The 17,668-nt window shown below is 43.2% G+C and overlaps 1 long non-coding RNA gene across 2 annotated transcripts in view; it reads left to right on the top strand.

The window, feature by feature from the left end:
• Window positions 1-17,668, top strand: part of LOC131512264 (uncharacterized) — a 258,516-nt gene that overhangs the window by 17,782 nt on the left and 223,066 nt on the right. For both annotated transcript variants that reach the window (XR_009262057.1, XR_009262055.1), the window contains exons 2-3: window positions 2,809-3,116; window positions 4,049-4,167. This is a non-coding gene — a long non-coding RNA (uncharacterized LOC131512264). The remainder of the gene's footprint in view (window positions 1-2,808; window positions 3,117-4,048; window positions 4,168-17,668) is intronic.

The following is a 17,668-nucleotide window of genomic DNA, read 5'->3' as shown; positions in this document are numbered from 1 at the left end:
AGGAGGGAAATTAACTCTCATGGGTCACCTGGCATGCCTGTAGTATCCTCCACCAGGAAGCACTTAGGCAATGGCCTGCAGTTGTCTTATTGTGAGGACAATCAAGTGGTTCACATGGATGCTGTCTCCTAACAGGCCTGCGTGACAGCTTAATGCCCAGCTATAGGATAGCGGATGCTGTGATTCAGAGATTTTTTCCGTGTTTGTGTTTTCAGGACATTTCCTAGCTACCAAGACATATGTATGCAAGCTCAGCCATTCCTTTGAAAACCAAAGCTAATTCACTCTATCAGAAATAAGCATTGTTTGGGGCATGAGAGGTATAGCCACGAACAAAAGAGATATCAATTCCTGCCCTCCAAGCTCATACATTCTTGTGGGTAGTCAGGGAAAACACAAAATAGGGTATTACTTATAGAGTATAATGGGTGGTGATAAGTGGTATTTAAAAGAAAGATGAGAGGGGCATAGGGAGTGTTAGGGAAAGGGTTGAATTTGATGGTCTTGAAATATCCAGATGACTGGCAATACACAGACGTAATTTTAAATATCCAGGATTTTATTTTCAGTTCTCTTGTGGGTATTCATATTGTGTTAATAGCAATGTTTTTCTATAGTGCATTGCAATTTTCAAAGCACTCTCATACCTGTTATTTCCACAGTGGAAAGGGAGTGCCTCTGCCAGTTTCACGTACATAAGTACTTAGCTCCGTTCAGGACTGGATTTGAGCTCTATTGCATTGGACTTAACAACACATTTAGGTGACTTACTGGAAAAGTGCTCCTTAAAGTTCTCACATTGAACTTTATCAATCACTCCATCGGGAAGCCAAAGGGCAAGACGCTTCCCCAGTGGCCTGGAGGACTCTTGAGAAGCTCTGGAATGAGGAGTCCTTGAACACAGCAGCATGCTAGTGTACTCTCCCACTGTCTGGGATAGGTTTCTCTGTCATGGAAGCAACAGAGAGGCTTTGTAAACCATCACAGTCATGTACACAGGGACACTCCACAGTCATTGTCACACCCAGGTGCTAACACCCCATCTCCAACTCAGCTGTGCATTTTTCCTTGGGCATCCTAATTTCACACCAAAGTCATTTTGTCTAAATGAAGCTCACCCTCCTTGCTTGCTCTTCCATTCTGGCTTCTTCTCTTGAGTCTTAAATCTTTGAGCACTCCTTAGATACCCCTTTGTGTTCCCCCTCCATGTAGGAACTTGTCCATTCTTCACATCCTTTCTTCCAGTCACCTCTGGGCCAGGTCAGGACTTACAAACTCTGAACAAATTTCTGAATAATTACAACGCCCTCCTCTTTGGTCACTTCAATTTCGGTGTCATTTTGAGTGTTCAGCTGTTCACCCTTCCTGAGCACAGACATCATCCCCTTGCCAGACCCATCTGCAAATTCCTTGCAGGTTTTCGTTCTCTGTGCTTTCTGCTCATTGCCCCTCCCACCGGTCTCCAATGAGAAGAACCAGTCCCTTCTCTCTTTGCCCTCTCTGAGTCTGACTCATTCATCACATTCTTGCTCAGAGGCAGCCTCCTCAAAGATAGGCTTGCAGATAAAATACAGGACACCCAGTTAAATGTGCACTTCAGGTAAACAAATACTTTTTTACCATAAGCATTTATCAAACATTGCATGGGATATACTTATACTAAAAAGATTATTCATTGTTTATGTAAAATTCAAATTTAACTGGACATCCTTTATTTTAAATTGTTAAAACTGGCAACTCTACTGCAATAAGTATTCCTTGGCTACTCTGTGTAGTTCTCTGGGCTTGATGCTTGCGGAAAGCCTATAGCACTCAAATCGTTGAATCTTTGTACAAGAGGGTAGGGTATAGGCGGTAAATCAAAAACTACTGCTTGCATTCTTGGAATCAGTGATCACTCAATACCTACTATGTTTTACGAAATGTGTAAGGCATCCTGGGTGCAAAAATAAACATAATGCCTGTTCTCAATGGTGCCTGCAGCAGGCCTCCCTAGCGCACAATTACGGTGCAGCATTTTGATGGCCACTATACTTGCTATGAGCTGACTTCTTGGAGGAGACGGGTCTTGAAGGATGACTAGGGAGGTAGGAAGAGGGTGTCTCTGGACAGAGAGAGAAAGATAGGCAGACACCCAGGTGAGAGAGAGATTAGGGTACGACCGGGAAGTTGGTAGAAAGTTCATTGTTGTTCTCGAGGAAGTGTGTCTATAAGATAACACGTGGTGTCGTCTGGAGGTTTGGTCAGTATACATTTCTCAGCATACCACTGAAGATGAAGTTTGGAAGGTTGGACAAAGACCAGATCATGAAGATTTTGTAGCTCACACTTAAGAGGCTGAGCGTTATCCTGAAAGCTGTGGAGAACCACTGAACCTTTTAGAGAAATGACACACTCAAATTTACATTTCAAGGAGGAACTCAGAGAATAGCTTCAAGGGGCACGACTGCCAGAAGGGATACCAATGTGGTGGCAGCTACAGTGGTTCCGGGTAGAGATGTCAAGGGTGCTGGGATTTAGGGGTGGACATGTTCAGGAGATCTGAAGAGCGTAAAACATCAATGGGACCTGTGGCCAAATTGGACACGTTAGGTGATGGACGGGGGAGGAGTGAACATTTCTGGCATGGGCACCTGTGGGGATGACAGAGATATCTATCTAGGTAGAGGGTATAGAAAGTTAAGTAGGTTTGAGGGGGTGAGGATTATGAGGAGATCTGTCTGAACGTGTTTTATGTCACACTTGTCATTTATTATATTTGGTTGTATTTTGTTCCTCATCTTTTCATGTGCTGTGTTGTCTCCCCAGGTGGACTCTGATCCTTCTGAGGTCTTGGACTGCATTAACCAACCTGGGGATGCCCCGGAGCCTTTAACTCGTTACCACCCCTTGCAAGTTCACCTCACCACACGTGGCTATGTGAAGCCCCAAGCTAAAGCTGCCAGCAGCTGTAAGCAATATGGTCTGCGTCGTTGCTCATGGCAGGAACTTTGAGCTGGGACACAGTTTCATTCCGTAGATGTATTTCTCCTCTGAGGGAAGCCTAACACCCGAGCTGACCTTGCCCCCTTCTGAAAGGGAGGACCATATCTCACAGTGGCAACAGGAGGCTGCAGGTCAGTGGGGTGATGACCGGGCCCTCAGAGACCCTGCTCTCTCTCTTTACAAAACCCCATAAATCCTTCCAAAGGGAGTAATTCCCTCAGGATCAAGAGAGTCCTCCACATTCCTAAAATCAGTGAAGGCAAAATGTACAGGGATTTCTGAGAAAAGTAAATGTGGTGTAAGCATGATCCCTGGGTGTTACTGTGCTGCAGAGAAGGCCCCCCCCTTCCCCCCCCCCCCCCGAATGGTGTTCTTTGCTCTCAAGTTAACTCACGCACTGGACTTGGTCCAAGTACATTTTGTTTCTTGATTTCTAGCCAGGCTTCTCTCAGTTGTGGTGCATTCTCCTCTTTGCTCCCCTCCCTCCCCCGCCCCCCTTCTCTCTTTTTATAATTATTTCAGCTTTTCCATGTGACTGAACTGATACAGAGGAAAACCCACCAGCTTAGGTAGGGCTTCCACCCGAGTGGGGCCAGAGGGACTCTGTGAACGGCCGGCCCCTCACTCAGCAATGGCCTGCATGGCAAGGTATGTCTAAGAGCAGCTGAAGCAGAAAGCGTTTGAACTCTGCCCCTGCCAAATGACTTCCAGATGTGTAAACTCCAGCCTCCCTCTGCTCTCTGACTGTAGCCCTGCCAACATACATCTGCAGATTTCTGGTGCACAGGAAACATGAAAGAGTATCTTCTACAACATCTGTTCTCTTTCCCCAGCTCCCCACTCTGTCTTCTCGGACTTTGCCCTATATTTCATCTCCTCCTAAACAAAGTCATTAAGGAATCACTGCACAACTTGCCTTGGCCCATAGATGCCATCTCCCCCCTTCTCCCCCCAGAGCCTGTTCTTGGCTCTCTGGACGTTTGGCCAAAGCAACACTAGAATCATTAAAGACACGTATTGACTTGCTGCAGGAGACAAAAACCAAGTTTTCTCTCCTGGGCAGGTGCCACTCCATAAGCTGTAAAGGGAGATTTTGGCCACAAGGAGGACCGAGCAGAGACCTGAAGATGAAAATACTGGTCTCCATGAAGAGTGTGCCTGCTTGCACACCCTTGGGAGAAGGTGAGGTCTTCAGGAAGAACTTTTTTCTATGGACATTCAGTTTCTTGGAACAAACCAAGCAGGCTTCTCTAAAATTGGAAGCATTTATGTGCAGAATGGGTTCTTTGCCTCTCCCCCAGCCCCTGGGGTATGGCACCTATCAGGCTAGGAGCATAGAAGAGGACCAGTTCTTAAAGTAACTCAAAGGGGGATGAAAAAAATCAGAAACACTTTTAACAAAATGGAGCAGGAGATTTTTATGGAGGCATTTACTCTCATTAAGAAAATGATTTGACTGCTGTGTAAATAAATGCTTGACCTTCATTCTGCCCTTCATCCATATGGACCTGACACTCTCTCCGGGCCCATCCCCGGGGACATGGAATGGAGCCAAGTGACCAAATCTGGGACAGGGAACTAGGGTGCACTACAAAAGGGAGCAGAGAGTTGAAGGGGCCTTTGGGCTCCAGGGCCCGAGAAAGGAGCAGTTGTAGGTGAGAGGTCCTTGCTGCCCCAGGTCCCGTGTCATAGGCATGCAGGTCCACCTGGGAGCCTGTGGGGATTGCAGAGGTTAAGGAGATCTGCTCCGGATTATGCACCCAGGGTGAGCCTCCCAGGAGGCTCCAGCGGTGACTTCCTGGACCCTGGATAAGACTGCCCTGCCCTGTAATCTGAAGGGCAGAGTGGAGAGTGGGTAAGATGTACGTCCTGCTGTAATAGTCCCGAGCATCTCCGTCTCTGGCTCTCGGATGGAGCCCTAAGATTTGGCTGGATTTTGCTACAGTAGCCTCCCTATTTGAAACAAACAAATAAACAAACAAATAACCAGTCAATACAAACCACACATTGGTCTCATACTTCAAGTAGAACTTGTTGCAGAAAAACAAGTGGAAGAGATAAAGCTCTCCCTCCATCTGTGTCTTTCCATGCAACTTCCCCAGAGACATTGGATTACCTCAGTAGTTAGAGTACTCCTTCCTAAAGAAGAGCAGAATCTGTAAACTCTTTCATATAAGGATGGATGGGTAAAAAGGGTAAACAAGCCTTTTTATTCTGCCTGAGAACTGATCTTCGTTTAACTGTGTAGCTCTATTATTTGGGCAACCTTTTTGGGAATGCAAACTATACCATATTGCTGAGGATAAAAAAGAACCCTGACTGGACTGGGGAGCTGTATCTGGAGTGGGTGGAATTATAAAGAACCACAAATTTCTGCTAAGGATACCATGCATTAGGCTTTCCTAAGTGTGGTGACATTTGTGATGGGCACCCTGTAGGGAAGTTGGAAGCTATGCCTGGGACTTGTTACAGGAGATAATGGCCCCTTTGAGGAGTGAGGATTTTAAGTCAGGTTAGCTCCCATACTTGCCCACTGTGGATCTCATCCCTTGTGCCTGAGCTGTCCCTGGGGAGAAGTCGGTGGTGAATGGCTGTGTGGGCTGATATATGGGCTTTCAGTGAAGGAAACCACTGATGCTGTCCTGCTACTTGACCTGTGGTCCTGCCTCACATCCTTCTGGGTACACCACTTGTGGCCTGTGATCGTCTTGTGAGTGAGAGTGTCTAGTTGAGGCTAAGAAAATGCTCTTGGGTGGTTTGGAGAGTATAACTCGTTGCCTGTTAAATTGTCTCTTGTCTCCTTTGCAAAGATAGACTAGTGGGTGGAAGACATACTTAGGGGGCCAGAAACCTGTGGAACGTGCCTCAGATCACACTCAGAGGACATAACTCTGTCTTTAGGACTTTCAGCCTCACCTCAAATGATGCCCAGGAAGAAAATGGTTGTTATCTGATTTTGCTTTGCATGTACCTATCACCCAAAGTTGTTGGAACTATAAATGTCACAATGACCTCCCACCTGGCCCCTATTATAAAGGCTCTAACTGCAGAACTCGGGGAACAGGTGTGAAAGTTTCCATCTTCTAAGTTTATCTATTCCAATTATAAACTCAGTTAGTAGAGCAATAACTAATGATTCTACTGTGAGATGCATATGGACCAGAATTTCATTTGTCACCCATTCTCTGTACTTTTCTCTAACCAGAGAACAGTAGCAAATGACATTTATGATTTCTTGGTAGCAGTGTAAAGTCAAGACATCTCTGTATTTCCCTATCTTCCATACAGTTGCCCTGGTAAACAGCCACAGGTCACTTTGGGGAAGGAGGGAAGCAATGTTTATTGTATATATTTGTAATAGGCTTGTGGGGCTTTTCTTCAAGGAAGACTGCTTCTTCTTCATTCAACATAGAGATACCTTAGACATACCTTGCCATGGGCTTACTTAGCCCATATGTGTATGTGTCTGTCTGTGTCTCCTTTAAAAATTAAAAAAAAATTTTTTTTATTTATGAGAGAGAGAGTGTGAGCTGGGGAAGGACAGAGAGAGAGGGAGACAACAGAATCTGAAGCAGGCTCCAGGCTCTTAGCCGTCATCACAGAGCCCCACGCGGGGCTTGAACCCAAAAACAGTGAGATCATGACCTGAGTCGAAGTGGGATGCCTAACCAACTGAGCCACCCAAGCACCCCTGTCTGTCTGTCTGTGTCTCCTTGACCTCCCTCCCCCATTGCTTGACTTCATGTAATTGATTGACTAACCTTTCAATTTCAAATATAATCTATTGATGTGTCATCGATGAGTAGAATTAGCCCAAATGGTATGTTTAACTTCACTACTCGACTAGGGTACCAAAAGAACATGTGATGTGGTAGAGGGAAGAAAACATGGTGGTTTGAGTGAATACCTTTGTGATTGCTAACACATTTGGCAGGTTGAAATGTTTATGTTGTCAGGCAGTTAACTCCTGAGAATCAACATGGTTGGATTATGAAGCCATTGAGATGTATAGCCCCTGTGTAAACAATCATCTCCAGCACTTATGTTACCATGGAGGAATGCAGGCCCAGTGTTACCATTACAGGTTTTCAAGATAAACTGAGGGTTCATTTCTGGGTTTTCTATTCTGTTGTATTGATCTGTGTGCCTATTTTTATGGCAGTACAATTATGTCTTGATCACTACAGACAGCCTAGGAAGCCATATGGAGGTTCCTCCTAAAGTTAAAAAAAGAATGATCCAGCAATGCACTACTAGGTATTTACCTAAAGGATACAAAAATACAAATTCAAAGGTATCCATGAACCCTGGTGTTGATAGCTTTGTCAACAATAGCTAAATTATGGAAAGAATCCAGATGTTCATTGACTAAGGAATGGATAAAGAAGATGTGGTATGTATATGCAATGGAATATTACTCGGCCAGCAAAAAGAATGAAATCTTGCCATTCATAATGGTGTGGATGGAGCTAGAGAGTATTACTCTAAGCAAAATAAGTCAGAGAAAGACAAATACCATATGATTTTACTCATAGGTGGAATTTAAGAAATTAAAAAAAATGATCGTAGGGGAATAAAAGAGTGAGGCAAACCAAGAAACAGACTCCTAACCATAGAGAATAAACTGATGGTTATGAGAGGAGGTGGGTAGCCAGGGGAGGGATGGGTGAAATAGGTGATTAGGAGTGCGCTTATTGTGATGAGCTCCCGGTGTGGTATGTAAGTGATGGATCACTACATTGTATCCCTGAAACACTGTATGTTAACTAACTGGAATTGAAATAAAAACTGAAAAAAAATTTAATTGTGGCTCCTTAAACACACACATACAATTACCACCCCACCCCCACCCCCCCACCCCCCCCGCCCCCCCCCCCCGCAAAAAAAAATGTCTTTGGGCCAGCTTTGTTCTGCAGGCTGCCAGTTTGGGGCTATTGGCATATATAGAAGAAGGGGAAGATGAATCAGCCTTTACTGAGCACCTACAGGCCATTGTTTTTGACCTCATCCTGGGATAAATGTATTGTCAATGTAATTTTCTTTATGAAGAAACTGAAACTCAGGAAGGTTAAGTAACCTAAGGTTGAACAAGAAAATTGTGGCAGATTCAGGTAGAAGTCTTCAGATGCCTGAACCTTGACTCTTTCCACCCTATCAAGCCAAAGTCACTGCTCTCCATGCTGTGAATGAGCTTTCAGTTTTCTTCAGAAAGTTTCCGAGCTAAAATTGAAGTATGATTGAAGTGACTCTTTTCCTCTCAACTTGGCTACCCAGTGGTGTAAACAAGACAGACACAGTGACGTTTGCAGTTGTTGGGGAAGCATCCTTGGTGTGGCTCCTTGGGGAGTGCTCCATGGTGTCTCATCCTTGTGTGCACAGTAGCTTCCTTTCAACTGCAAGTGCACTCCACACAAACTCTTCACTTCTGCTTTCCCCCACACTGGCTTGAACACCCCTGTTAAGAAACATTATGGGGGTGAAGGAAATTCAAATGAGGATAACATTAGGTTGGGAGCCCAGGATAGATGAACTTTTCTGCCTTGTGTCTTACACCTGGCAGTGCCTATGATCTTGTTTGGTATGCTCTCTGTCCATAGTCCTGCTCCCCAATTTGCTCCCCCGGGACGGTGAGATTGTGTGAATGGGGGATTTGTGAAGTGGTGTGAATGGGGCTCTTAGAAATGAGGCCAAGAAGGCTTAGTTAGACCCACAGGCAATCAGTCACACCAGCTGCTTGTCCCCTTCTAGTTTGTAACCTGAAGAGGCTTTTTTGTTATTATTCTTATCATTTATTCTAGCTGTTCTTTTATAAGTCTTTTGTTAATCACTTCAGTCTGCATTTCTCCCTATTCTTTTCTCTTACTTGGGGCTTTATTTATTTTTTTTTTAATGAATCTTAAGAATTTAAAACTTGTATGTCTTATACCTGGTTGGTAGATTGAATTATGTTTTTCATGATCAAAACAACATTGCCTGAATTCTTCAGAGTCAAAATAAATCTGCCCCTACAAAATGGAAAATTACATAGTTAAGTGTTTTGATGGTCTTTGTGTCATTGAGAATTAATATAAGAGGATGGCAGAGTTAGTAATTTGGCAGGTAAAGTAACTTTGTCCTGATTTTGGAACAAGTAACAGGCTTGGGTACTTTTTTTCATGCAGTTCTGGGCACACAGAAATGTATGACTTATATATTTCTATTCATTTTCAGTTTAACTGAAAAAAAAAAGAGCAAACATTGTGGATTAAACTAATAGAAATTGTTTATGAGATCTGCAAATTGGTTCTCAGAAAGCTAAACCAGGAGAGAAATCAAGCTATCAACAATTATTATTTTTAACCTTCTTTTTCTACTTTTCAGTATCATTTTATAAAGTTAATTAGAACCTTGAATCATTTAGGAATTGCTTTTGACTGCTACTAATAGAGGCTCAAAATAACAGTGGCTTAAACAAAATAAGACCCTTTTTTCCCTTTTATGTAAAACGGAAGCAAGCAATTCAGGACGAGTACAGGGCTCCATGGTCATTAGGAAACCAGGCTTGGCTCCTTCTATCTTTTTGTTCCTCCACCCTTAGTCTGTGTCTTCTATGTTCAAGGTTACCTCACTGTCACTAGATGATTGTTGGAGCTCCATCCATCACTTTGGCTTGTAGACACGAGGAAGAAGGAAAGGAGGTGGGTAAAGGCACCCGTAATCAACTCTTTTCAACATCTTTCCCTGAAACCATCCTGAATAACTTCTCCTTAAATCTTACTTCCTGCCTGTATCTGTAAGGGAGGTTTGTAAATGGGCACATCGTAGTGTTTAACTGTGTATGTGTCTTCGACTAAGGAAGAAGGGAGAATGGTTCTTGGGTGGGCAAATAGCAGGCTCTGATGCCACTTGGTGTGGTTCTGCTTCCGTCGCTGTGCGGGCTCACCCCTGGGTGTGGTGGTGAGAGGCAGGGAACAACCCAAGCAACAGACTACCTTGGGGGAGGCCCTGAAGCTCAGAGGGAACCCATTTGTTTGGTAAGAGATGGTAAGGTGAGAAGGGGGTCTCACCCCAGGTCTGTCTGGCTTCAAAGAGTCTGAACTTGGAAGTTGGATGTTATGTTGCTACAGACCAGGTTGGCAAAGAAGGGGCAAAAATGGGGAGATATAGAGAAAAGAGGTGATAGAATTTTTTTAAAGCTTAGGTTAGTACATTGCCATAAAAATAGGAGACTTTCGTACCTTGCTTCTTTCAGTTAAAGTAATGCTTTTGAGATTCATCCATGTCGTTTTATGTATTGGTAGTTTGTTTTTTTTTTCCTTATGTTAGAATACTGTTCCACAATTAATCTACCTTCCAGTTGATATTCACTTGGGTTGTTTCTAGCTTTTGACAATTATTAATAAATATGCTGTAAGCATTTATAGTTTTTTGTGTGAATGTATTTAAAAAAATTTTTTTTTTTGCCTAAGTACCTAGGAAATGGGTATTGATGAGTTGTATGGGGAATATAAATTTAACTTTCTAAGAAATTGTTGAAGAGTTTCCCAAAGTGGCTGTACCACTTACTAAGTTTACTGGCAATGTAAGACATTTCCAGGGGCTGTACATCCTTGCCAGCTCTTGGTAAGGCCAGGTTTTGTTTTGTTTTGTTTTGTTTCATTTACATTCTAATAGGCATTTTGTGGTATTTCAATGTGACTTTCAGGTACATTTCCCTAATGATGAATGGTTTTAAGAGTCTTGGTATTTATTTGCCCTCCGTGTCTCTTTGATGAAGTATCTTCAAACCTTTTGCCCATTTTTAATTAAGGTTTGTTTTTTTACTGAGTTATGAGGGTTCTTTATGTACTCTGGATACCAGTTTATTATAAGGTAAGCATTTTGTGCATATTTTCTCACAGTATGTGGCAACTGTTTTATGCAACAGAAACTTTTAATTTTGGTAATGTCTGGCCAGTTTCTTTTTTCTTTTTTTCATGCTTTTTGTCTCATATCAAAGAAATCTTTGTTTAACCTAATGTCTAGAAGACTTTCTGTGTTGTTTTCTTAGAAATTTTATGGAATTGGGATTTGTCACTTAGGTCTGTGATCTGTTGAGAGTCATTTTTTATAGGTGGTATGAGGTATGGATTGGGGTTCATTTTTTACATAACGATTTCCGAAGCGTTTCAGAATCTTTTGTTGAGAATCCTTTCTTCCTACCTTGACACCTTTGTCAAAAATCAGTTGACCAAATATGTGTAGGTCTATTGCTGAACTTGATCCTATTCCCTTGAGTGCATTTATCCTTTTGCCAGTAATACAGTATCTTGGGCATTGTAGCTTTATAGGAAGTCTTGAAATTAGACATGACAATTCTTTATTGTGAAATAGTAAAAATACACAAACAACACACACACAGATACATACATACATATGTACATACATACATATATGCATACATATTGGTCTCTGCCCCTGAATCCTAGCATACCGCTCCTAAAACCCTTGTAATTTTTTTATTAAGATGACTTATTGTCAGATTGGTTTCCATACAACACCCGCTGCTCATCTCAACAAGTGCCCTCCTCAATTCTCATCACCTCTTTTCCCTCTCCCCCACCCCCCAACCACCCTCAGTGTGTTCTCTGCATTCAAGAGCCTCTTGTGGTTTGCGTCCCTCCCTCTCTGTTTGTAACTATTTTTTCCCCTTCCTTCCCCCATGGTCTTCTGTTAAGTTTCTCAAGATCCACATATGAGTGAAAACATATGATATCTGTCCTTCTCTGACTGACTTATTTTATTCAGCATAATACCTTCCAGTTCCATCCACGTTACTGCAAACGGCAGGATTTCATTCTTTCTCATTGCCGAGTGAGTAGTATTCCATTGCATATATAAACCACATCTTCCTTATCCATTCATTAGTTGATAGACATTTAGGCTCTTTCCATAATTTAGCTATTGTTGAAAGTGCTGCTGTAAACATTGGGGTACATGTGCCCTGTACATTAGCACTCCTGTATCCCTTGAAACCCTTATAATTTTGTAAGAGATAAGAGCATCTTTTGTAAGTGAAAAGTAGCATCTTTTGTTCTAATATTTGGTCTTTAACCCTGGTTCCAGACCTGAGCCCCTAAATCCCTTGTAATTTCCTAGGAGTGTCTTTTGTTCTGATGAGGCGACTCTGGGCAGGCTCCTGGATTGGGTCTGGTCACCAGAAATACCAAGTCATTATCAGAAGCTTGGAATTTTCTATTCCACCCCTTAGTCTTCAGACAGGGGAGAGGGGCTGGAAATAGAGTTAATGATCCATCATGCCGTCGAGATACTGCCTCCATAAAAATCCCCTGCTGCGAGAGTAGTGCACCTGGACAGGGTATGCAGTTCCACACCCCTTCCTGCACACCTTGTCCTGTGTATGTCTTCATCTGGATGTTCTTTTGTATCGTTTATCATATTATTTTATTTTTATTTGTTTATTGGTTAAGTTGATTTGAGAGAGATAGGGAGAGGGAGGAGGGAGGGAGGGGAGGGGAAGGGGCAGAGAAAGAGGGTGAGAGAGAATTCCAAGCAGGCTCTGTGTCTTCAGCACAAAGTCCAAGGGAGGCCTCCATCCCATGAACCGTGAGATCCTGACCTGAGCCAAAATCAAGAGTCCGATGCTTAACCAACTGAGATACCCCGGTGCCCCTAGAAACTGTGTTTAAATATACTTGATACATTTTGCCTCATAGTCCTTCTCATACCATCTATATAAAGAGTTTGTACTTTTTCAGTAAAAGGTGAGGAAATCAAAGTTTAGATGAATGAAGTAGCTTGTCCAAAATAATGCTGTAAGGAGGGATTTGAAGCAGGCATGGTGGGGGCAGCTTCACCTGACCACGGACTTAGGACCTCACTGGTCTCTTGATGTGTCAAGTCTGGGTGAGGCCTGGTGTAGCTTTCCCCATAATACCTCTTTTCTGGCACTCAGTGGCATGGGAAAAGGTCCCACCCAGTGTGGGCAGAGTTGTAAAGTGGATGGTGGAATCTTTTCATTTTGTACTTGGCTTGTAGACCTGGAAGGTTAAGCTCCCTTAGGTTGACTGAGCAGTATCTATGGGCTGGTAGAGCTTGCAGCTAAGAATCCTATGAAGTACTTAGTAGAGGACCCACACCCCCAACCCATACATACTTTAGGTCACAGGAGGGATAGAGACCCAGGGGCACAAAGTGGTGGAAAGGGAAGAATGAAGTAGCGAAAAGGCAAGCAGCACATCAGTGGGTGGAGAAGGGACTAGTGAGGGGGTGTGTCTGAGAGACAAGAGCTTTGAGTAGTCTCCTCTCAGGTGTCTCTTACACAGAATGTGTAGCCTGGAGGCCTAGGAGCATGAGTATCTTTCTGGGAGTCATCGCCTGGGGAAAGTCTGGGGTTTAGGGAACAGTGGCTGCAGAGCGGGGCCTCTGTGGGGCTTGGAAAAGCTGAGTAGGGTAGAGCTGTTCAAGGAGGCTCCTTCTGTTTCTCCACTTGCTGTTCCCTGTACTTTTTTCTGAACACTGACTTGATGGTGTCCATAGGGTATGCGCGGTTCAGACTCAGGAAAGCCTAGGGATCGTATAGCTTCCCTTTCCTGGCTCATCCCGCTGACTGTCTCTGATTGCATTTCCATGGCCCATGTACTGGGCTGGCCTGGAGGCAGGCAGGGGACTGACTCCCTCCTCCCACTCTCTCTGCCCTAGCAGTGCCCATCCCGCAATCACTGCTTATTACCCACGGCCCGGGAGGTAAAGCCTCTCATCCGAATGTCATCTCTGCTGTTTCTTATCACAGAACATCCTTATCGCCACAATTTCACTTGCTGGGAATTGTTGGTACTCAAGATCCTAGTGGTCAGCCCCAGCCACCGTTCTGATTTCAGTGGGAAAAAGGGACTATTTCCTGATCACAGGAAGATTTGAAAATAAAGAAAAGAATAAAGGGAAATAAAAGTGACCTATAACATGCCACCCAAACATCACTACTGCTAACATTTTGTTGTATTTCTTTGTTCCTTATTTTTAAAAATGCAGTCTACACTCAAGGTTCGTATCCTATTTTGTCAGTTAATATTTTATCAAGAGCTTTTTTATTCTGTCTTTAAACATCATTTGAAGATAAATTATTAATGGCTACAGACTACTGTATTATATGCATGCAGAAGTTGGCCCACCATTGTTGGACATTGGATTGCATATAGGAAAGGTTCCTAGAGTTGGGGTATGGGGGAAAATTGGGATGTTTTAAAGACTTGTATACACTGTTGAATTCTTTTACAGAGAGGGTCACTGTGTGTGCTGGAAGCAGAAGTACCTGGGATTGCACATCTAACCATACAAGCAAAGTGTTTGTATTTTTATCCTTGCCAATTACACAGGTAACAACAATTCCTTGAATCAATCAATTCATTAATCAGTCAATGAGTGTTTATGAGTTTCAGCTCTGTCACTTACTATTAATATGTCCTTTGACATTCCAGCCCCTTTTCTGTAATGGCACAATGGGGAATTTAATAGCACTTCCAGAAAACATGTAGAGTCGTAACAGCTTCTTTGCCTTCATTTCAAGGCACTTCTGATGATTAAATGAAAGAAGTAATGTAAAAATATTTTGTAAACCTTCCAAGCGTATCAAGACCTGCTGTGTGGCCAGTAATATTTGAGGCCCTGGAGGGAGGAGTGATGTGAGGAATAAATGGAACAGAATTCTTATAAGTGAAGAACTTTAAAAATTGGTGCTATTCTACATGTGGCATCATTACAGCAGCCATGTGTCCAGGGTTTCCTGGAACTGTCTTCCTTTTCCGTGCAGATTCCACCTGTCAGATGCATTGTCTTGATTTTTGGTTCACAAACAGACATAATGCCTGTTTTATAGGAAAGTTCATAAGCTTCATTGAGGTTAATGGGTTTAGGTATATCTGTAATTATGTTAACATTTTTTTAGTTTTGAAAGATGAGAAAGGCTAGTTGTTTGAACATGGTACTTTTTTCACTTCTGGTAAGCTTGACACATAGGATGTGTGTATGTGTGTGTGTGTGAAAGAGAATATATATGTATATATATATCATATATATTTACATATATACAGTAAATTTTTTCTAAGTACATTTATTTTGAGAGAAGAGAAAGCACACATGCAAGTGGGGGGAGGAGCAGAGAGAGAGAAGAGAGAGAATCCCAAGCAGGCTCTGTGTGCTGTCAGCACTCAAAACCCAATGTGGTGCTCGAACCCACAAACTGTGAGATCATGACCTGAGCCAAAATCAAGAGTCAAGCGCTTAATCAACCGAACCACCCAGGGGCCTCTACATACCTATTTTTAATTGGTAAAATCTTCTCTCTCCTTTCAGGAATAGTATTTACATGATCAGTTTCATTTCTCCCTCCTTTGATATAAAGTTTATTTTGAATCAACTAAACACAAAGGAGTGCCTTGCCTCAGATAAGCTCGCTTGCCCTTTCTTTTCTTTTCTTTTCTTTTCTTTTCTTTTCTTTTCTTTTCTTTTCTTTTCTTTTCTTTTCCTTTCTTTTCTTTTCTTTTCTTTTCTTTCTCTTTATTTTGTAAAGTATACTTTCCGGAAACTTGATCCAGCCAAGCAAAAAACTTCAATCCTAGCCAAAAGTTTGTTCTCAATTATAAATTGATATTATCCTATAGTCTTGTCCCCAAAGGAATACTTTTTGCTGAAGATAAAGATTCTGTTAAAGAAAGCATTTTCACAAGGAAAATATAACGATATTGTTTATATAGTGTTTTGAGTGGGGCAGCACGTTTAGCCCATTGGCGTCCACACACGCAGGGATCCTGAAAGAGGAACATGTGTTATTCCCGGTGATTACTATGTCAGCTGCAATCCTGTGCTTTCTCTCATGCAGAACCATAGGGTTAATGGATTTTGATAGGCAAATGTGTGCCCTGCATCTTATCATACGTAAGAGTTTAAATGAGTGCTTCATTAAAAACACACTACTTGTGTGGCAAATTATTCTTGGTCTTTTCTGACCTAAACAGTAAGCAGAAACCTCCTAAATTGTGTTTCCAAGGGTCTGCTGATCTGACTGTACCTGACATGAGCATAAAACCAAACACCAGCGTTTCTAGCTTCACAGGCCTGCACCTGGATTCTGAGGCCTCCCTGGATGGATGGGCCTTCTGGAAAGTAGATGGGGAAGCTGAAAGAGATGGGGCTCTTCTTCATGCTTGGTCATCCCTCTCCCTCCTCTTATCCTACTCCTCTTCTACCACTGAGGGGCCCTCTTTGTCCTTCTCTCGGGAACCAGAGGATCCCAGGATGGGCTGCTGTTGATGGCCAGGCACTCCCTTAGTTTACCATGGAAACCTGTACCCTCCTTCCCTTCTGCCCCAAGGCCAAGTGGGAGTGGTGGGGCCCATATCATCTAAATATACAGAAAGAAAGTTTTCAACGGATGCTGTACTGGGTAGATAACTCAAGGAATTAGTAACACATGAATAATGCCTTGGTGAGGCCTATCCTGTTCGCATGCTGGAAGTGAGGAAAATTCCTGTTCACATGCTGGAAGTGTCGAGTTTCTGCAGTAGCCCTCTGCTGACTGCCTGACTGAAAAGTGTAGCCTGAGTGAGCAATGATTTTGATAGGAAAGTGTTGGGGCACCTGGGTGGCTCGGTCGTTAAGTGTCCAACTGCTGGTTTCAGCTCAGGTCATGATCTTTTGGGTCGTGAGTTCGAGCTCCATGCTGGGCTCTGCGCTGACCATGTGGAGCCTGCTTGGGATTCTCTGTCTCCCTCTCTCTCTGTCTGCTCCTCCCTTGCTAGTGTGCTCTCTCTGTCTCTCTCTCAATAAATACATAAACTTAAAAAAAAGTGTTAGACCCCTTAGATAGGGTGGGGGTGCAAAAAATGACGAACAACTTTGCTGGTGGACTTTATAATGCCACAGGTCTATGATCTTGTGCTGATTTGCATGGCCAGACTGGCTTGCCCTCTGTATGAGTCAGGTTTTATCAGAAGAGCAGAACTGGTAGGAGACAGATATTACCAGAAGGGATTGGTTTAACTGTTGTGGAACCTGAAGTCCATGAGGAGGTGGTCTGGGAGGAAAGATCAAGAACAGGTTGGAATCTCCCAGGCACAGGCTGAAGCTGTTAAAGGGAGGCAAGGAGGGAAGCTCCTGTGAAGGGAGGGCAATCATAGATCAGATGCAGCTTGGAATAGGGTTCAGGGAGTGCCCGAGTCTTCCTTACAGGGCTTCCACTGATTAGGCCAGACCCACCAAGATAATCTTACTTAAAGTCATTGGGTTAGGGATTTTAATTCAATGTACAAACCCCTTCATGGCAGTGCCTAGATTAGTGTTTGATTGAATAACTAGGAAAAGGGGTGTGCATGCTACAAATGGCTGCCCCCTCATCTGTCCTCATTATCTAGCCTACCCATTCTGACATACCAAAAAACCATCACTTCCTCCCCCCTCCCTCCATCCTTCCCTTCCTTCATTCCCAAAAAGATTCAAAACTTTTTGAGACTTAGAATTTGAGCGTTTCCAAAGTGCAGAGTGGAATTTTTAGATTGCTTTTCATTGGAACAATTCAAGCCTTAAGGTAGGACCGTGTCAGCGTATGTTCTCCACATCCACGTGCCCCTTTGGCCTTTTCCCTCCATCTCAAGATGACTGTTCATCCTGAGACTCAAGGCACTGGCCACTCTATGTGCTATCCCAATCC

The sequence above is a fragment of the Neofelis nebulosa genome, chromosome 1, assembly GCF_028018385.1.
Source record: "Neofelis nebulosa isolate mNeoNeb1 chromosome 1, mNeoNeb1.pri, whole genome shotgun sequence".
Taxonomy (NCBI): domain Eukaryota; kingdom Metazoa; phylum Chordata; class Mammalia; order Carnivora; family Felidae; genus Neofelis; species Neofelis nebulosa.
The sequence above is the reverse complement of the archived record's forward strand: the minus strand, read 5'-3'. Positions and strand labels throughout refer to the sequence as shown.